Below are 22,471 nucleotides of genomic sequence, written 5' to 3' on the forward strand. Positions count from 1 at the left end.
TACTTTTCTCATCACTGTGCTAAAATACCAGAGAGAGGCAGCTTAAGAGAAGAATTTATTTAGTCTCAGTTCGTCCATCGTGGTAAGGGAGACCTGGCAGAATTCATGGCAGCTTGTGGCTGGGGCAGCAAGAATGCACGGCTGCCTTCCTATATCTTGGCAGATCAGGGAACAGAGACATCAGTCCTAAACAAATTCAGGCAGTAACTCATAAGTCAACTCCCCCACAGTGACCTACTTTTCCTGCTTGTCCTCACCACCTACAGGCTTTACAACCTCACAAAATAGTGTCACAGCTGATAACTAACTGTGCAAACATATGAGCTTATAGTCCATCATAATGAAAAATGTATATAGTTCAATCGCAAAAGTTACATAATCCTAAAGCTCTAACACTGTTTGAAAATCCAAAACCCAAAGTCTCTTTTGAGACTTAAGGCAGGCTCTTAGCTGTCCATCCTATGAAATCAAACTAAATTAAGAGTTCTAGCAACAACAAAAAATCGAATAGATAAAATCTTTCTACAGAGAATGCCAGAGGAGACATAACATTCCATTATGAAAGAAGCAGAGGAAGAGCAAGGAAAGCCTAAACCAAAGCAAGATCAAAGCCCAGCAAGGCAAACACCAAGTTAAACATCTGGAGCTCATGGTGGCATCTGGGTTTCAGTAGACTTGGGGAACTGTACCCCTTAATTCTGCTACTTACAGCACATGTGGCTTTTCTGTCAGCTGTCTCTGCGTGGTGTCTGCAGTTTTCTTTAGTACATTTTTGATGTTTACTGACATCCTGTGGGCTCTACTGCAATGTAGGATTTGCTTTATATCATTAGGAACAATCCACTCAGGATTTCTGTGCAGAGAATCTCAACCTGCTATACACTGTCTAGCCTTAGTGTCAAGTCCCTATGACTCCACAACTTTGTATTCTGCATCCCTGAAAAACCAGCACTTTCTGAATGATGATGTCAGGTTCTGCTGGGAGCTCCAGATGTAGACTGACCTTCTTATATGGACCCATGGCTATAGGAACCAAGTGTCTACAGGGCTTATCTGGGGGAAATAATTCTCCTGTGTGGCCATTTTAAGCAAGGGACCCTTGTGGTACATTCTCTGTTCAAGTATTCCTTTTCAAGCATTCTTCTTCTGAATAAATGCTTTTAAATAGGGAATTTGTTATTTTGCTGTGATAAAATACCCTGACAGAAGCAACTAAATGGAGAATTCATTTATTTTGGTTCATAGTTCCAGAGCACAGCACAGTCATGGAGGCAGGAATATGATGGAGCTGCTTGTGTCTAAAATCAGGAAGCAGAGAAAGATGAAAGTCTATACTCATCTTCTCCATTTTATAGAGTCCACGACTTTAGACCAAGCAGGCCTCCCCTGATGGGAGAATCTTCAAACCTTATTTAACATAAACAAGATAATCCCCAAAAGGCATATCTAGAGGCCTCATCTCTCATTTGGCTCTAGATCTCTCTAAGTTGACAACTGAGATTAACTGTCCTAGTTGGGCTTTAATATTTATACCCCAGAACTTTGATGGTTGGGGTTTTAACTTCGAGGCATCATTTCTAGTGTGTCAGTGTAAGCTATAGAGTGTCACTTTAATTGAGCTAATCTCTTTAATGATTATATTCTGTTCATGTACCCTCACCTTGTCTCTCCTGTCCAAAATTTTAACCATGCACATGTTCCTTTCTTCACTGACTATACATTTTCACATAATTTTCCTCTACTTTCTGCTTTCTCTCTCATTATAAACCTTGCTAAAAACAATGAGAAGGATGGCCCACTAAACTGTGCTCACAGCATTCTGGGAATTCTCCAGTCTACTGCTCAACTCTCCACATCACTCCTGAAAACAAGTTTCAAAAGCCTAGAACCTCATGATCAAGTTTTTATGTTCTTCAAAGCAAAAAAAACCTACTTCTTTCTAATAATATTTTTATTATCATTACAGTGAAAATACCCAAAGAAGCAACTTAAGTAAGTAAAGATTAATTTTGTCTCACAATCCATCATAGTGTGGTGTGCATGGCAGAATTCATGATGAAAGCTCATGCAGCTTCATCTTAAACCTTAGATCTCAGTAGACCAAGAAGCAAAGAGACTGGGTCAGAGCCAGGACTGGCCTATAAATTAAAAGGTCCATCTACCAAGTTATCCACTTCTTCGAGTAAGGTCAGTTTCCTCGAGAATTTACCACCCTCCAAAACAGCACTATCAGCTGGGGACCAAGTGTTTGAAACCCTAAACCTGTGGGACATTTCACATTGAGCCACAAAAGAAAACTTTATGTCTATGGGACCACTTTAAAAATGTATTATAGACCATTCTGAAGAGAATGTCCTTAAAATCTACTGCTCTGACATCTATCGATTCTACAAATTTTTCTGTGTTCCATTTTCTGTCTTTTAAAGCAAAATTTACAAAAATCCAAAATGCACTTGTATAAACTAACACATGGACATGTTTTGACATGCGTGTACTTGTGTAAGCATCACGTCATATGAGGACACATGGCACTTCTGTCATTTCTGGTGAGGCCCCTTTTTCCCTTTTTCAGCCAATCAGTGCTTCCCCAGGAGGCCACTGCAATTGGAATCTTTTATCCTGTTCATTTTTGTCATAGAATTTCACTTAAATGCAATAACATAAAAGTTAAACAAAAATGAACATGTACTATGTTTATGTTTTGCTAGAAAAGTTAAATATGCACTGTAAGAACACTACTTTGATAAGTGTTATTTTCTGGTACTGTAAACTAACTATTTAAAATGCCTTACATGGATAAGAAAATTAATGCACTCAATTGTTGGTGGTTGATGCTAGATTTGAATACGTCCCTGGCTTAAATTCAAAATCACAGTGTTCTCTTATGTTTTGGGAATAATCTACAGAAGATACCCAAAGAGCATCATATTAGGAACTAAGGACATATGTAGTACTCTCAGTCGTTCTTAATCTCCCAGATCATTGACTCTGTTTCAGTCAAGTTGTACGGTTTTATTCATTTTTTCTAAATTGATTGGAGTATTATTGTTCCTTAAGGTAAGTTTCAAGTAACAGACTATGCGAAACTTAAATCCATTTTACAAAGGCCCTATGAATATTTGCAGGGACATGTGTTAGTAAACTCAATTATTATAGAAAACATAGCTTTGATAAATTTTCAATGGAATTTTAAAATAAATGTTTACCCTACAGCAAATGTATTGGATAACAACCTGCAAATTTGCTTTTAATTACTTCTTTCTCCATTATGTGTATATACACCTTTAAAACTAATTATTACAGGGCTCCTTTGACAGCATTCTATTTTCCCATAGAGTAAATAATTGTTGTCAGTTGTAAATGATAATAAAAAGACTACGGCAGATTCCAGTTTTACATTGCACAACAGTTAAAGTGGTTTGTTCTCATTAAAAAAATATAGAAGACCTGTCCAAATAATAATATGAAGAGGCTTGATAGATGGATCAGTGGTTAAGAACACTCATTTTTCTTGCAGAAGACCTGAGTTTGGATCCCAGTACTCTAGGCAGGCAGCTCACAACTGCCTGTTTCCATTTCCAAGGGATTCAGCTTCTTCTGGCCACTTGTACTCATGTGGGCATACCCCCACAGAGATACACATGCATACAAATAATCTATAAATAAATAATAATAAATAAGTAAATAATAAACAAATAAATAATAAACCTCAAATACTCACCTGAGTTTAGAGTGTTCAAGTAAAGCTCTCTTCTGTTAATCTGGGGAAAAATTAGTTTCTACTCATGGTACATATCAGAGCACTGGTCAGTTTTATTTGGGGGGTATCACATGTAGCCAAATGTATTTACTAAAATGCCTTTTTCTTTTCAAATCAGCTAAAACATTATAGCAAGGAAATTCACTAGTATGTTTAGGAAATTATATCCCTGAATGGCAAGGCTTAGGGAGTGTGCATTGGTCTCCACAAGCACAGACTATAGTTAGGTTACTGTCACCAGCTCCAGAAGTATATACAAAATTAATCACCTAGGTTACAGTGGTTGGCTATGGATGGATATTAACCTCCATCCTTGGCAGGTCTGACCTATGGACTCCCCAAAAACATTAAAGGCTGTTGCAATTGCTTTTAGTTACCCTCTGGAACTTGATGGTAAGACTCTATTCCTGAAGATACCACATACTTGATCCATAAAAAACATAGAATAATCAAGTTGGCACGAACCTGAAAGCTTCAGCCTTACTAGCTAGCTTTCACAGTGCTAGAAGGTTCTTCGCACACTCCTGGGGGAGAAAAATAATCAACAATCTTACCCAGCTGTGAACCTTGAGAAATACAGTAACTACTGGCCTGGTAAGATATGCCTGCTGGTATAATAGTGGCACAAATTTTATGGAAGATTTATAGTTTGTCAAGTCAACACAAACCTAGACATACCTGGGAGAAGGGAACCTCAACTGAAGAATTTCCTCCTTCAGATTGATCTGTGGGCATGTCTGTAGAACATTTTCATGATTTTTGATTAATTTGAGAGGGCCCAGACCACTAAGGATGGTGCCATAGGTGGGCAAGTGGATATGAATTGTATAAGAAAGGCAGCTGAGCATACAAGGGATGAGAGCTGGTAATCAGCATTCCTTTGTGGTTGTTGCTTCAAACTCCTGCCTTAAGTTCTAACTTTGGCTTCCCTTAGTGATGGACTATAACGTGTAAACTAAAATAAACCCTTTCCTCACCATGTTGCTTTTAGTCATGAAGTTTATCACAGCAACAGAAAGCAAGCTAGGAAAGGGAGGAACCAACCAACTTCTTGTTGGATTTAAAGACTGCTCCACAAGACAGATGGAATCCATAATTGGTACTATTCCCTGGGCAGAAAAATCATGATTGTCTGGGTGATAGGCCCTAGGGAAGAACCCAATACTATTATTATGCTAAGTGGACATAATAATAAAGTGGAGCTTAAGTTCTTGTCTTTATATCCAGAGATTAGTGCATCTCTCAATCCTCATCAGAGAAGTTTCTTTTTTACAATAAAGTGTGATTAATGCAGAGAGCCACATCTAGTGAACCTGCAGAGAATAAGAGGCTGTGGAGTACTTAGCTCCATATGGAATAGCTTTATCAGATCTGTTACCACGGAAGAGGGAGACATAAAGATTATCAGAGCCAGAAGTAGTGAATATCTGCAGCAAAACAGTATTTGCCTGACATGAGAGTGTCATTGCATACATTAACTTACACCAGCTGTGCCTGCATGCATAAAACCTGCACAAGATCAAACCAGCCAAAAATACCAGCATGGAAGGAGAAGGGACTCATGAAGTCCCCCCACCCCCCACCCCCAACTGTGGAGTTATGGAGCTATTACCAATTAATCATTACTGGGGGAGAGAGCGTTCATTTTCTTTGGGAATGTGGCCCCTGAGAGGCTACCCAAATTCCAAAGGAGTGCCTCACACCCATGCACGTTAAGAGGATTCAGTGGGTTTTAAAACCTACATGAAGTTGGAAATCACTAATGGTAAGGAAGACAAGGGAGAAACTGGACAGGAAGGAAGTGGGGTGGATTTCATCAAAACAGATTATGTGCATGTATGAAATTATCAAACAACAAAAACAGGAAAAAGTCAAAAACATTAAAGACTGCTTCTTCATTTTAAGAGAAGGCAGAACGATGAATATGCAGCTCACGACATGAATAATAATATCTTTTTGTAGTATTTTTCAGACTCTATGTAGTATATAATAATTCCTAATTCTTCAGTGTATTTTAAAATATACATTTTTCTACAAAAACAAAAAAAGGTAACTTTGGCACTTCAGTGAACCTCCCTTGCTACAAAGTGGTAACATTTTACCAATGCTTGAAACCAATGAAGGCAAAGAAATCCTGGAGTGAGTACAGACAGAATTTAAACTCTGTGTTCATCTATATGGAAGTCAATTTAGGCTTCTGTGATATTTCCTCTGGATTGCCACACGTATCAATGACAGAGAATATAAAGTAGCTTGCCAGCAAGAATTGATGCACGTACATCAGAAACTTCAAGCAAGTAGGCAAGCAGGCCTGAGAACTCAGCTTACCTTCCACTAATAAAATCAATGTTTTCTGAAGATGGTTTTCATGTGCTTGGACCAAATACTGAATGTTTGACAGAACAGAAAATCTGGTTCTACCTGGCTGGTTGGAACCTCAGGCAGAGAAGACACAGGTATATTCTTCCACACGCAGTCCTGTTTAGATGATGCTTAATTACATGCCGTCTGGTAATGTGCCTTGGATCACACTTTTTGCTGCTGTAAAGCCACTCATGTGAACTTGCCTTGGATTTCCTACTCTGTTTTAGGCTCTTAAAGTAAATACTCACAATGTATGATACCTTTTGAAATTTCTGAGCATGCCTTGCACAGTACTTCATAGGTGGTAGATTCTCAATAAATATTTACTGTAATCATTTTTTAAATCATATAAACATCCTTATCATGTTTGGATATCTACCTGCTCTTTGCTTAGAAGACCAGCAGGTGAGTTTGCATTTAATAACGTGCTTTGCTTTTGATGAGACTATCTTGTCAGCAACTTTTTAACTCTGTGCTGCCCAGCCCTTGGGAAAATTCCTTTCATGGAGCCAGAAACCCCTAAAAGTAGTGTGCCACATTTTCCCTTCTCCCAAGAACAGATGTATTGGATAGATTTTCTCCTGCACAATATACACTGTGGTCTCTACACCACATTTAGATACAGGCTATGTATCTATCACATGCAGAAAAACTCTTTTCATCTAAATTTTTCTCTCCCTAAAATATTCCTAGCATTATAGTTAGAAGCTTTATGTACCTATCAAAGACTAGGGAAAATTTCATCCCATGATATTCCAAATAAGATAAAGAGTGTGGTGATTATTGCAGATATTGGCCTATGATTTCTGTTCTGAAGAAAGAAATAAAAAGCGTCAGCAGGCCTCCCTACTCGTGACCTTTCTCTGTGGCAAAGATTCCTTCCCACCACAGCTTCCCCAGTCTAAAGCCCAGTCTAAAGGCTGACACTGAGGCTGCCATGGACACCCCTGAGAAGGGAAGTCTGAGATGATCAAGTCTCCAAATGCCACGTTATATCTGCTTCTTTTTCTCAATTCTCCTAACTGATGCATGTAGACTCTGCAGTGTCTAGCAAAGCAGGTCCAGCCACACCTTCCCACGAAGCACAGTCTCCTCTTTTCCCATACGCCATCTCTCTTCTCCTTTTGCTTGTTGTTTACTTTCTTCATGAAAGGGATGGAGGGATGGAAGTAGATACACTTCTTAGGGATGAGAGAGGAGAGAGAGAGAGAGAGAGAGAGAGAGAGAGAGAGAGAGAGAGACTATAGAGAAGACTCATTTAAGCTGAAAATTTTTCAAGTGCACATGTAAAATGCCCTGAGGTATGTGAGGTATGGAAGGAGAACTGGGACTATGGTTAATTTTTTTTTTTTTTTTTAGTTTGAGGTTATTAGAGGGTTCAGGGTCAGAATAAAAGAAGGGGAGAAAGGAAAAAAGAGAAGCAGTAACTTCTGAAGCCTAAGAGTGAAAAAGACCACAGTGACACCAAACGCATAAGCCCTTCATGCAAAGCGGTCAGTCCCCTGGCTATAGCCTCCTCCATATCCTGTCTTCTGCTAGGAGTCAGCAAGTGTGGTAATTTGGACTGAGATCACAGGCTTTAAAGACAGCCAGGTACATCTTGTCATATCTCTGGTCTGTCATTAATAATTCACCCCACTTATCTACCTCTAATTTTCATCAGCAGGTAATAAGTGGTACCTACTTGTGTTAGCATGGCTAAGTTCAAGCTGGGGCATGTGGCTGCAGTTCCACAGACTCCTCCAAAAGCAGTGAGTTTATTATTCACCCTGCCTGCCCCAGAACATCTGGAAAGGGATCTTACTGTCCAGGCACTTTTTATTCCTGCTTCCACAAAGCCACAGTCCTCTGTCCTTGCTACATGTGAAGGGAGGACATGGGGGAACTGAGCCAGGTTTCTTATAGCCTCAGCCTCAAAGGGAAGAGTGTCCCTTCTGTTGGTATGTCATTAGCCAGAATGCACCTGCGAACTCAAATCTTCTTTCAAACATGAGCTGAGATTAGTCTTTATTTGTTGGGGAAATGCTGATAAGATGTTGGCAAATCTCAACAATACTTACCACGTGTAGACAGAAGACTGTTATACAGATTAAGTGGCAGCATGCCCACATCAGTGCAGTATAGGGCTGGGGAGTTGGCTAATCTTGGTTGTTAACTTGACACACCTGGGAAAAGGAAATCTCAACTGAGGAATTTCCTCCATTAGATTGGCCTGTGGACATGTCAGTGGGGCATTGTCTTGACTGCTAATTGATGGAGGAGAACCCTGCCCACTGTGATCAGCATCATCCCTAGCCAAATGGGCCTGGACTGTATAAGAAAGGTAGCTGAATGTGAGCCTGGGAGCGAGTCAACATGTGGTGTTTGTCCACGGTTTCTGCTTCAAGCTCCTGCCTTGAGTTCCTGCCTTGAGGGATGATAGACTGTAACCTGTAAGAAGATATAAACTCATTTCCTCCTGAAGTTCCTTTTGGTCATGATGTTTATCACAGCCACACAGAAATAAAACTAAACCACCTGGCATGAAGCATATGTGCATAAAATTAGCAGCTGTTCTTTGTCAATAGTCCTGATACTGGCTCTGCTGGCTTGCCTTTCAGTTACTTAGGCTTCCATTCTTACAGGAATCAAGAAATATCTCATCCAGAGATGAAATATATCCCAAGCACCCTATGTCCCAGGATGCATCATTTTGTGAAAGAAGAAATGCTGGGTATTTCTAGAACAGGAAGCCAGGAATCCTGGGTCTACAGCCTTGTGACACTTGGAAAATTACTGAACACACTGGGGCTTGTGTAAAAGGAATTGCTACATAAAGGGAAAATATTGGTAAACTAAAATTAACTGTTAGAATTTCAGTTTAAACTCTGTAATTTATCAGTAGTGGAAACTTATGAAAATTATTTCATTTTTTTTTTTGGAATGTTGATTCTTCATCTGTAAAAGAAGTATTTTAAGTCAGAGTCTCCAATACTCTATAAACTAAGATAATCTAATTGTTGTAAATAATATTTGTTCAAGAATGGCCCCGTGTTTACTTGAAATCAAAATTTTCAATTATCTACCTGTGGTGGTTTGAATGAAAATGTCCTCCATAGGCTCCAAGTATTTGGAAATTTTGTCCCCAGATGATGGCGCTGTTTTGGGAGGTTTTAGAAGGTGTGGCTATCCTGGAGGAAGCACATCACTGGGGGGTGGGCTTAGAGAGTTCTTAAGACTTGCAGGATCTCCAGTTGCTCTCTTGTTTCCTGTGCCTGCGTGATTGAGAGAGCTTCACTTCCGCTGCTCCTGCTCCAGCCACCTCCAGCCACCATGCCTCCCTGCCATGATGGACTGTAATTCCCCTGGAACTGTAAGCTCATATAAACTCTTCCTTCTATAAATTGATTTGATCGGTGTTTCTATCACAGCAACAGAAAAGTGACTAATACAGTAATTGGTACCATGAGTGGGCTGTTGACTGTGAAGAACCTGACCACGTGGAGTTTTAAAGAAATGTGGAAGATTTTGGAAGGTTGGGCTAAGTGGTTGATTACTGTAAGCGGAGCTTAACAGACCATTCTAGTAAACACCTGGAAGAAAGTAGTGCTGAGAAAAATGTAGTTCCAGAGGGAAGTAAGGACTTGAGCAGCAACTGGGACCTTTTGGCAAAGATTCTGGCTGGAGTCTGCCCACAGCCAAAAAGCTTGCCTGAGGCTAAGTTGAAAAGCCATGGACTAATTTCTCTGGTGGAAGAAATTTCAAGAGAGCCTAGTGTAGAAATGGTGGTGTGGCTATTAATGGTGAATATTATGCAGATCTACAGTGAAAGAGAGCAATTGGGGCAGAAAAAAATACAGTTTGGATTGAAAAAGAGCACTAGGAAGATAAATGTTGGAGCCCTGGCATGTGATGGAGAGGATCTCATTGATAAGGAGATTAAAGTGATTAAGGAGGGGCCTAGAGATTCAAACTTAAACAATGGAGAGAGTGCCTCCAGGGCAAGACCACACCTAGTTAAGCCTCCAACTTGTAAAAGGAAAACACTGCAGGGACCACTGAAGAGAAAATCATCTAAAATGGATAAAGCAGGCTGGAGTCCATCCCAAATTTGCAGCCAAACTTGGCATTGTCACTCACCTGGTGCTGGCTTTAGAGGCATGAAAGATGGAAGAGTGAAGGGGTCATCAATTCTTCCTGTGAGGTTTCAGAGAGCCTCAGAGGCCAGAGAGCATGAGGCAGGGGTTCCCCTGCCTAGAGAAGGCCCTGATAGGCCATTGCATGAAGCTGTGAAGGTGAAGCCTCATTGGCAATGGAGACCCCAAGAAGTTCGTGATGCCAGAGCTGTGAGACATCTGCCAGAAGACCACACAAGGAGTGGTACCAGCATAAGAGAGAGATATGTGTTGCATGCAGCAAAGCTAGAGAGGCTGAGCCATCTAAGCCCTTTGGAAGTAAAGTCCCAGAAGTCAAACATGGAGCTACTGGATTTGGTGTTTGTCCTGCTGGTTTTTTATCTTGTTTTGGCCCTGTATTTCCTCACTATGCCTCCATTCCTCCCTTTTGGAATGGTAATGTGTATTTGGTTCCACCATATGTTGGGAGTATGTAATTTGTCTTTTGATTTTATAGATGCTTACAGTTAAGATAGTTACCTGAGTCTCAGAATAGACTTTGGACTATGGAGCTTTAAATAGTATTGAGACTGATAATGACTATGGGTACTTTTAAAGTTGGACTAAATGCATTTTGCATTTTATATGGTCATGAACCTATGGGGCCAGGGGTGGAATGCGATGGTTTGAATGAAATTGTCCTCCATAGGCTCCAAGTATTTGGAAATTTCATCCCCAGATGATGGCGCTGTTTTGGGAGGTTTTAGAAGGTGTGGCTATCCTGGAGGAAGCACATCACGGTGGGGGGGGTGCTTAGAGCATTCTTAAGACTTGCAGGATTTCCAGTTGTTTTCTTGCTTCCTGTGCCTGTGTGATGATGTAAGAGCTTAGCTTCTGCTGCTCCTGCTCCAGCCACCTCCAGCCACTGTGCCTCCTTGCCATGACGGACTGTAATTTCCCAGGAACCGTAAGCTCAAATAAACTCTTCCTTCTATAAATTGTTTTGGTCAGTGTTTCTATCATAGCAACAGAAAAGTGACTAATACACTGTCCTACACTGAAGCCCCAGGTTCTGGGCTCTGTGTTTTTAAGAGCCTCCAAGACCTCAGGATAACTTAACTCCTGTCACAAGAAATAGAAAATAGTGAAACAGGATGAGAAAAGGTTCCCACTTGTTCCAGGACAGAATTTTTGTTTGGTTTTTATTGGTGTGTATTGATTATTTGACCATGTAAGAGATTTCATATGACATTTCCATGTATACATATGATATACTTTCCTATATTCACCCCATTACTCTTCATTTTCCCCCTTCTTTGCCCTTTTTCTAGTTCCATTCTATATCCCTACAATCCCTGCCCTTTTACTTCTTTGTGCCTTCTCCCTCTCCTTTTCTAGCTTTTATGCATGAGAAAAAATAAGTGAAATTTGTCTTTCTGCATCTGACTTATTACACTTAACATGATGCTCTCCAGTTCTATTTCTCATTTGTGTGCAAATTACATAATTTTGTTTTTATGGATGAATAAAACTCCATATATATATATATGGATAATTTTTCTTAATCCTTTCATCTGTTGTTGGGCACCTAGGCTTATTATGTAATTTGGATACTATGAACACTGCCATAATAAATGATAATAAACATGGATATGCAGATATGTCTGCAGTAAATTGAATTTGATTCTTTAGCCAAGGAAATAAAAATCAAAATTACATGGGGGGATTTGTATCAGAGAGCATTGATAAAGTGGAAGAAAGAGAGTATAAGAGCCTATGGAAAACAGAATAACAGGCCCCTTTGCCTTAATCCCAAGAATCTCTGGAAAAAAATGTATTGGTAGTTGCTAAAGAAAATTAAAGCTGCACATTGAATTATGATTGATGATTATCTCAGTAAATATATTGTTCTGAACTATCAAGATGGAACCAATTTAATGAAGAACATATTTTTTTAAAAAAAGGAAGAAGGAAATTGGAGAATCAGTGTTTGAGTGATATTGCATGCTCTCAGACTTGGCAGCCAATATCAACTTTAGATGGAAGGGCTCATAAGCCAAGCAATGTGGGCAGCCTCTAGCTGTTGGAAAAGGAAAGTAGAGACCTCTTCTGAGCCCCTAATACCTCTAGAAGAAGTGATACTTTGTTTACACCTTGATTCTATTCCTTATGAACCATTTACACTTCTGAACTAAAGAACTGTAAGATAATAAACTTGTGTTACTTTAAGCCATGAAATTTCTGGTGATGTGTTACAATAGCAATATAAAATTTATGGTATTTGTTTTTAACAATAAGAAATAGGCATTTGTAGGGGAGGTAACTAATTTTCATAGGCATCATCACTTAATAAGAATAATACTGATAGATAACTTGGACCTGTGTTTGTGCAATAACTAAAGTTATCCCTAAATTATAAACCAGGAATTCTGGTGGAGATCATTTAAACAAAGAAATGGTAGAGACACTTTGTCTAGGGAAGCAAGCAACAAAATGCACTAAATTCAGAACTGCAGTGAATATCATTTAAGTTTTTCATGATATCCCAAATCCATACAACCTCATTCTTAAAGGCATGATTGCTGGGACCATAATATTTACTTTGAAGTATTTGCTTTACTTTCAACCTAACAACCCAAAACCTGGGTTTACTTACAAATAAGATGAAAGATAATAGTATTTATATTATGGGATGATGAAAACTGAATGGGTTAATTCAACAGAGAACTATCTCTAGTATATAATGACTTCAACAGTAGTCATTTTTGTATACTATGCATACATTCTTTCATCAATACAACTCTCATTTAAAATGGTGGGAAGGAAATTCAGGGTGAGAAGGAAAAAGAATTGTCAATTCAAACACATTATTTTGTATTTTCATAAAGACTCAATTAGGCAACTGCTCCTAGGATGCTATATGCTAGGATTGGGTAGCCCCAATGGAAGAATTACAGTCAATATTTAGGTACCACACAGTAGGAAAAGCCAGGTAAGCATCACTGCTTGCAGAATTTTGTCTTAATAAGGAGTATTTCTGCCTGGGTGAACCACACATTATAGCAGCATCTGGAGCTCATTTCTGTACCTATGGACACCAGGTATCTATGGACACCAATGATTCCCATTTGTGTTATAGAAGAGTTAAAAAGTTGAAATCAACTGAAAAGGAAGATATGAGAAACACCCACTATTCTCGGCATCTCTGAACCTAAGAATTGCTAGATTGCTTCCCTATCCACATGGCAGATGCTCCTCACTTGCACCTGTGCTTAGGTGAGAGGGTGAGGAAAAAGAAGGCAAGAGCATCAAGGGACTTGCAAGACTCCTTCTCAAAAGTAGAATAACTCGGACGATCACTTAAACATGTAGAATATAGACACTCAGATAACTATACCCCTTACTGAACTATAAGTTTGTTAACTGTAGAAAATGTATTTTTCATTATTGTGTTTCACATCATAGATGCTCAAAAATATGTATTCAGCCTTAGCAACCATACAGTATGATGAAGTTTATGGTAGAACAATGTATTCTTGTGTGATGTATTTTCATTGCTACAGAAGAATCGAGAAGAAATAGACATACATTAATCATCTCCAAGGAGAAGACATTGACTTTAGAATTCAGATCACGAGCTACACAGAACTATGTGAGAGGATTAAGTTTCTTTGTTGTTCAGAACCAAGGCTTACAAAGGCAAAGAGCTAACTAAGGTCTACACACAGGGTAGAACATGTAACCCTGGGAATTGTCAATTAAAGATGCAACAAAAAAGTATCCTGAACCAAATGAGGTTGGAATTATGGAGGTATGGTGAGTGGACAACACCCAGGAACAGGACTTCTAGCCAGACAGATTAGATGTTGGATACTTTCAACATGAAGAGCTAGGAACATGGAAGCTGTGGTTTAGGGTGTTTAGACAAAGTTTATGGTACCACAGGATAGAGAAGAAAGAACAAGAGAAGTCAGATTGTGAATATTTCAGTCAGTGCCAAAACAGAAAAAAGATGAGTGATTTTCCATTGAGGATACTATGTAAATCCTCCAATTTCTTGTAAAGTTCTAGAAAGAGGGGATAGGGAAAGGAGTACAAAGAAAAGAACAGAAGTACTTACATAATTTGATTCAGAAAATTAAAATAAGATGTCTTATTTTTGCCAATATAGCTTCAGAGCAAAAATCTAACATGTTACATATGCATGCTAAGAGATGAAATATTAAAGTCACCTTTTTAGTGGTTTTATAAGTAATATTAAATCAATTTTCCTTTATAATAGTATACACACACACACACACACACACACACACACACACACACACACATACACACACAAACACTGGCCAACAGGTATAATCCATTTCCTCCTTGAAGTTGTTTGTCTTGGAAATTTTGTTACAGAAATGTAAAGCTAACACACACTTCCTGTAAAAATGTTCTCCTACATAACTATCATAAAATCACAAACATCAAGAAATTGGCATTATAACTATCTGATCCTCAGACTCTGTATTAGTCAGGGTCCTCTAAAGAAATAGAGCTGATAAAATGAATATCTATGTACTCCTATATATACATATGGATTTATTAGATTAGCTTACAGAATAGAACCCCAGGAGTCCAACAATGACTGAGCCACACTGGAGATGCTGAGCATCTGGAAGTTGCTCAGTCCATGAGGCTAGATGTCTCAGGAGTTCCAATCTGGCACTGAAGACCTGAAGGATTCCTGGAGATTTGCTAGTCTTCAGCCTATGTAGGAATCCAAAGAAGATGATTCTACTATCAGAGGAGGGATGCCACGGCAACAAGATGAACTCACATCACAGGTGAGAGAGAAAGCAAGCAGGCAAAAAGCAAAAGCTCCGTTCTGCCATAGCCTTTTATGTGGTCTGCCATCAGAACACATTGCCCACATTTAGGGTGTGTCATCCAGCCTGAAATAATCCAATCAAGAAAGTCTCTTTCTTTTCAGTTAATTCCAGATCCAGTCAAGTTGACAACCAAGATTAGCCACCACAGATCCCCATTCATGCAACTATCCCAATAAAATCATTTAAAAATCATTATAGTAGAGGGACGCAGTTGAGGAACTAGGCATTCTCTTGTGTTGTCATGACTTTTCCCTCTCTTCATCTCAGTTTCTCAGTCTTTTCTGTGACACAATTGGAGATGAAAGACCAGTTATTTTTGTGATTGTGGTTTAAAAACTACAGAGTGGATGAAACTGGCCATATAAGTTAATACTTGTAATAAATTAATCAGTTAACTAAGATGTCTTGATTGGAGGTGTCCTGTCTTGTCTTTGTATACCACATGCCTAACTTAAATGAGATGGCTTCCCAGTAAACACCTGCTGAGTGTGTGAATGAATGATGCAAATCTCATTTCGTGAGTGGAGGTTGGTAAGCGGGTGCTGGGTTAAGGTGAATGTTATCTTTATTCATCCTTAGAAAACATCCCTTGAACATCTGCTTCTCTGCTGACTGTAAATAAAGACATGGCTCTTAATCTAAGGAGACAGCTGCAAGCAAATCACAACAGTGCCAAGACTGAACATGGTAAAGCTTAGAACTATATGACTGCTGCCCATCCCTTCAAAAGGGAGAGATCCCCACTGACTAAAGGAATCAGGGAGACTGTCCTAGAGGAAGCAGTAACTGACATAACTCTTGAGGCATGAGTAGAATTTGTAAAACCAGGGGGCAAGCTAAGCACTTGAAAATACTTCCTTTCCACGTTGCCTAATGCAGTCTTTTGCTGCCCATTGTAAGGCGGCACTATTGAGGGAATGAATAAGACTGAAGCGAGTAACCAGGCACTGAGATGAAAGGCCTGAACCTGAGTTCCTGTATGTTCTACTTGCATTCCACTCATTTCAAGAACTCTGTGGCTCTCCTTTTGCAAGGTCACCTCTTTGCAGAGCATAAAAGCTGCCTCCGTTCTGTTTTGTTTGCAGCCTAACATTCATGGTTTCGTTTAATTCTACTCTAATCTTGCAAACTAAGATCCTTATGTAATGATCAGATTGCCTGAAACAAAGCTTGAATAGACTTCTTGCCTTAAAAGTAGGTTTGAGTTTATTGATTTTCTTATAATGTTTGTAATTGCTCCAGTTTGTTGAAGACTTTTTCTTTCCTGTCTTTTGTATTCCCTAATTGCTTTATCTCTCACAGAAAGATCGTTTGCAACTTGTTGATCTTTTCCTTCATCAAGAATGTATGCTGCAAGATATGTTCTGCATAGAAAGGCAAAACTCTATTATCAAAAATTCCATTATGTTCTATGATATATGCTTTTCTTTCATGAAAATGCTACACAATGCTTCTGTCCTTCATTTAATAAAATTGTACTCTTTGGAAGAAGAGAAAAATCATCCACTGTGTTCAGCACTTTCCTTCCAGTGTTGTGCTATTAGTGTTTGGAAGAAATAAAAACATTTTAACTTAGCTGTCTGATCCCCCTCGTCCTTCTGAATAGGGCTGCATTATCATGTGTGTTTATCAAATGAATTGAAAAGTCATCCAAGGTCAGTGCCTAAACTGCAGAGGAGAAGCATCCCTTCTGATATATACATACACTCTGCTAACATTTGTGGAACACAAACTAAATGCCAAGTATGTTTTCAATTACTGGAAATAAAAAGAGAAGAGAATCCAGGTTTTCTGATGCTGATGCTGAATGAAATTACAGGGGGAACTGAAGTCACTGAAGCTCTCAGTTAAGACACTTCACGCCATCCAGGTTCTGATGGGGGCCTTGAGGCTCAAAAGTGTGGGCACTAATTCCAGGTTTGTGATAGGTAAATGGCCTATCCTATTTGAGTCTCAATTTTCTTATTCATAAATTATAGGTAATAACAATATATGCTTTTTAATTTTTGTAAGATTGATGAAATCATGCAAACTAATTACTGACCAGAGTGTTAGGTACATAGTAAGTGATCAATAAATTTGAATTCTAGAAGCACAGTTATCTAGCCTTATTTACATTAATCTAGACTAAAATCATAGAATGTTGGAGCTGGAGAGATCATTCCGTGGTTAAGAGTACTGACTGCTCTTGCAAAGAACTGGGTTTGATTCCCAGTACCCACATGGCAGCTAACAACCATTTGTAAATCCAGTTCCAGAGGATCCAACACCCTCTTCTGACCTCTGAGGGCATGACACGATAAGGGTGCAAGTACATACATACAGGCAATATACTCATACATAAAATAAATAATAAATAAAATATTAAAAAACATGTTTCCAATAAATTGTTTAATGTGTAGTCAGTCCATATGCACATACGTGTGTGTGTGTGTGTGTGTCTTATTATGTTCTGTGTGTGTGACCATTGGTGTATGCATGATGTGGTGCACATGTGGAAGTGAGAGGATAACTTTTGGTAATTGATTCTCTCCTTCCATTTTGGGATCTGGGGACTATGTCAAGTGCTTTTAAACACTGAGCCATCTCTCCAATCCCAATAAATGTTTTTGATTTGTCTATGCAGATTTCACCCAGCATACAATGAACCAATGCGTTGTTGGATATTAAGTTGAATGTTCCCAATAATAATCAAGAAATTCAAGAGGGTGATTGACAGTAGATGGATGGAGGCATAAGTGCATAACTTATGCTTTGAGGTCCAAATCTCTCCTATTCACACCAACCTCAAATCATTTCTTTTTATATGAAGTTAATATGATTGACAAGCAGTCAAAAATGCACTGATATTCCACAATTGTATTTTCTGGTTAAATAAAGTGTAGTATGAATAATGAAACAGGATAAGGCTCACGGTGAAATAACTTCCTTTTCAACTTTTAGGCTGTACCTTGATCTTGCCCTTCCAAAAAAATTAACAAGCTATTAAAGATATAATGCAAAATCTACCCAGGTGCTTGCTTATCCTCCAGGGACCTCCTCTACAACTCGCCACCAAAAAAAAAAAAAAAAAAAAAAAAAAAAAAAAATTCCCCTAAAAAAAAAACAAAAAAAAAAAAAAAAAAAAAAAAAAAAAAAAAAAAAATCTCTTCATGGAGTAAAAGAAAATAAAAACAAGATTCAGAAGAAGGAAATATTATATAACCTAAAATAAAGAGCTCAAAGAAACTAACATCTTAAAAGCAGTCACTTCCACTTCCAAAACGAAGTCAAGAGCCTTCTCGGAGGCAATCAGTAATTAATTATAGAACCTCTGCTATATGCATTCAGCATTTTGCAAAAAACCACGCTACAGCGACCTTGTAAGTTCTCTACCAATGTAGATAATAGCCCACCAAGTATCAGCTACAAAAAAACATGGAATAAGCAGAACTCTGCTAAATTAGTAAACTAAATCAAATTGCCCCAACATTTAGATATTGCATAGCAATGAATCTTTTATGTATGATACAGGAAAATGTGGGCAAAAATCTCTAGAAAATAATGGAATACATTTGTTTAGATGAGGTAGATCCTATCAAAAGTAGCCTATAAACAATTTAAGAACTTACCGTGGTTTATGGAATTCTCCTTTCTGAAGGAGATATTTACAGTCACCCTGATAAATGCCTCTTTACAGTCAACTCAGTCGTGTTTGGCCTGTATCTTCCCCCTTTAGTATTTACTGCATAAAGAAAGGTTTCTCAGACTCCTCAGAGATAAATCTACTCCTTGATGGAAGGTTTTCCCACTGCCTATTATGTGCCTATCGAGGCTCAGCCAACAATTTATTACCAGCTGAAACAGGAGGCAATGAAGTAAAAGACGGAATTGTTTTTATGGCTGTGTTCATATTTCTTAAAGAGTAAGAACCTTTATGAAAGGAATTCATCCTGAAACCATATGGGCCACCATTCATTTGGGCTAAAGTGAACTTGTTATAAAATATTGAAAACAGAATCAAATTCTATTAGGCTGTGATTCTGTTTTACTACCAGGAGCTATTTCACACCCCACCTACTTACTTTCTCCTTTTCCCAAATAATGTAATGCTTTGAGCCTGAGAATGTGGCTTCCTTTGAACACCACAAATATTGGCTAGAATCTACACACGGAAAAAGAATATAGAGCAGTGATATGACTTTCATTCAGGGAAAATCTCTCCATTCAGTACATGGCACATTCACTGGTAGCTACATTTTTATTAGACTAGAAGCAGTGTGGTGATTTAGTGGCAAAAGAATTAGCTTAAGAGTCAGAGGACCTCAATTTAATCAAACTTACAATGTGGCATACTTTATTACCTTGGACAAGTTGCTAAGTCTCTCTGTGCCTCATTTCCTGATGTATGCAATGGAAGTTTAGAAACTGCTTATGAGCGTCTTCGGAGTTTACATATTTTACTTTCTAGATGCATCCATTTTCCTGTAAATTTCATAATTTCGCTTTTATTTACAGTTGAATAAATTTCCATCTTGCATATGTACCATATTTTCCTTGCCCACTCATCTGTTGATGGACATTTAAGCTGCTTTCATTTTCTTGTCATCACAAATCAAGCAGCAATAAATACAAATCTTCATCTATCTTTGTGGTTATGTATAGAGTCCTCTAGATATACGCCCTGGGATATCTGGCTCAGATTTGTTTTTTTGTTTGTTTTGTTTAATGCTTTTACCAAATCTATGGCTTGGTTTTTCATTTTCTGTTTTTCTTTCCCCTTTTTGTTGTGTGTGGAGTGTGCATATGTATGTGTTTATGTGGGTGTGTGCATATGTAATTCAAGTGTTCGTGCATGTGCACACATGTGTGTATGGATGCCAGAGGCTAACATTCTTCCTCATCTGTTCTTTACCCTATTTTTTGAGACAGGCTCTCTCCCTTAATCTGGAGCTCACTAATTCAACAAGACTAGAACATCAGCAACTGAGAGGATCCTCTCTTCTTTGATCCCGAAGCACTAGGATTACAGGCTTGTGCCAGCACACCTAGATTTATGTGGATGCTGAGGATCTGAACTATCCTCGTCCCTGTGTAGTACCTCCCTGCCATTATTTTTATTCATTTTCTTAGCCATATCTTTCAAAATACAATCCATTTGTTTTGTTTTGTTTTTGTTTTTTTGTGAGGCACAGACAGGGTGTCAGTGTAGCTCCAGCTGGAACTGGCTATGTAGGCTTGGCTGGCCTCCCATCTAACAGAGATCCTCCTGCCCTTGCCTCTGAAGTGCTGAGATTAAAGGTGTGCCCCATCACACCTGGCTAATTTTGATAAGATTATTTCTTCTTCTTCTGTTTATTTATTATTTAACAATTTAGAAGAAGTACCTTTAATCAAAATTATGTATATATAATCATACCGTGTTAATTCCAGTAAGTCAATCTGCTACATATTACTTTATTTTAAACATGTGAACAACCTTTGTAGTAATGATCTTCAGGGTCAAATCTCAGTAAGTAAATGAGGGATCATCTATATCTACCTCTATTTTCAGTTTGTGAGTAAGTACCCTTTTTCTGTGGACTAATGAGGTTGTCATATTCTGTTGGCAAGACAGGAATTATTGTTTTCTGTTTATTAATTAAATTTGTTCTTTGACAATTTAATCCATGTATACAGTGCATTCTAATTATTCTAACTCTCTCTTATCTCTGTCCCATTGCTCCTGGCAAATCTTTTGTGATTTATATGTTGGTATTCAAACTTAGAAAACATAACTTGAGATGATAAAGATTTTTACCTGATGTTTTTCATAGAATTTTGATGGGTTTAGATATTATATTTCATATTCATTCTTTATTTACTTATTTGGAAAATAAATATTGTTCATATTTTTCATGTATAACATAACATTTTAAAATATGTATACATTTTAGAAGGCTACAGTGAGCTAACTAACATATGCATTACTTTGCACAATTGGATTTTCCATAGTGAAAAATACCTAAAGTCTAGTGTCTTAGCAATTTTGAGGAAATCAATACACTATGATTCACCATTGCCCCCATTATGCAACCATTGTATAATACATCACTTGAACTTACTTGTGCTGTCTAAAAAAATTTTTGCATTGATCTATTTTTATTAGTTTTTGTGTAAGCTAGAATAAAAGGGTAAAGGCTAATCTAGTTATCCCAGCATTGTTTGTTAAAAATGCTATCCTTTCTTTGTTTAATTATTGTTACATGTGTAATGAAGAGTTTGATTCTGGGGTCTGGAGAGATGGCTTAGCAGTGAAGAGCATTGGCTGCTCTTGCAGAGGACGCAGGTTTAATTCCCAACACCCACATGACAGCTAACAAACATCCTAACTCCAGTTCTAGTGGATCTGACACCCTCTTCTTACCTACCCAGCATTGCACAACACAGGGGCACATACATACATGCAGGCAATATACTCCTACACATAAAATTAAAATAATAAATAAATACTATGATTCTAATTTTAGTGTCCCAGTGATGGCAAGTTTCAAGCCCCATCTCTCTTTCCCTTTGTACTGATATCGGTACAGATACCAATGATAAATGTGGGCTTCTCAGGATCCAGCCTTCATGTGCAACATTCTGACTGGTAGCACCACTGTGAAGTCCCAGTCCACTCTTTCAGCCTCACTCAAGTAGCCTAGGGACTTCACAGTGGATAGATGGTGGCACTCAGGAAAAGGAGAGCATCCTGCTCTTCCCAAGACTCTCTCATGTGACTAAGCTGTCACCCTCAATGTTTGCTGGTGTGTGGAGTATCACTCTGCTCCACATTCTTATTGTTAGAACATCAATCTGCCCCCAGATAGTAACCACAAAATATATACATTAGAAACCAATTGACCACATGAGTATAGGTGTAGTTTTAATTAAAATTCTGTTTCATTAATCAAGTACCTACACTTCTATCAACCATATACCACAAAGGAAATAAAATCATCATATTTAAGACATACCTGTACTTTCATGTTCATTGTTCACAGTAGCCAGGATGTAGAATCAACATAAATATTTATCAATGGAAAAAATGGATGAAGAGAATGGAGTATACATACAGAGTAAAGCAGTATTAGGCACAAAAAGATATGAAATCCTATGATTTATATGGAATGGGAGAACATTAAGTAAATTAAATCAGGCACAGAAAGGCAAATAGCATATGACTTTATTTGTATGTAGAATCTAAAACCATTAACTTCATGGAAGTTGAGAGTAGAATAGTGGTTACCAGACAAGTGTAAGAGGTGGGTGGGAAATGCAGGTCGACAGATAACAATCTCAGAGTTATGTGGGAGCAATAAGTTCTGTTGCTATCTTGAACAGTAGAATGAATGTACTTAACAGTGATACATGAT

This window comes from Nannospalax galili, unplaced genomic scaffold (assembly GCF_000622305.1).
Source record: "Nannospalax galili isolate Female #2095 unplaced genomic scaffold, S.galili_v1.0 scaffold784, whole genome shotgun sequence".
Taxonomy (NCBI): domain Eukaryota; kingdom Metazoa; phylum Chordata; class Mammalia; order Rodentia; family Spalacidae; genus Nannospalax; species Nannospalax galili.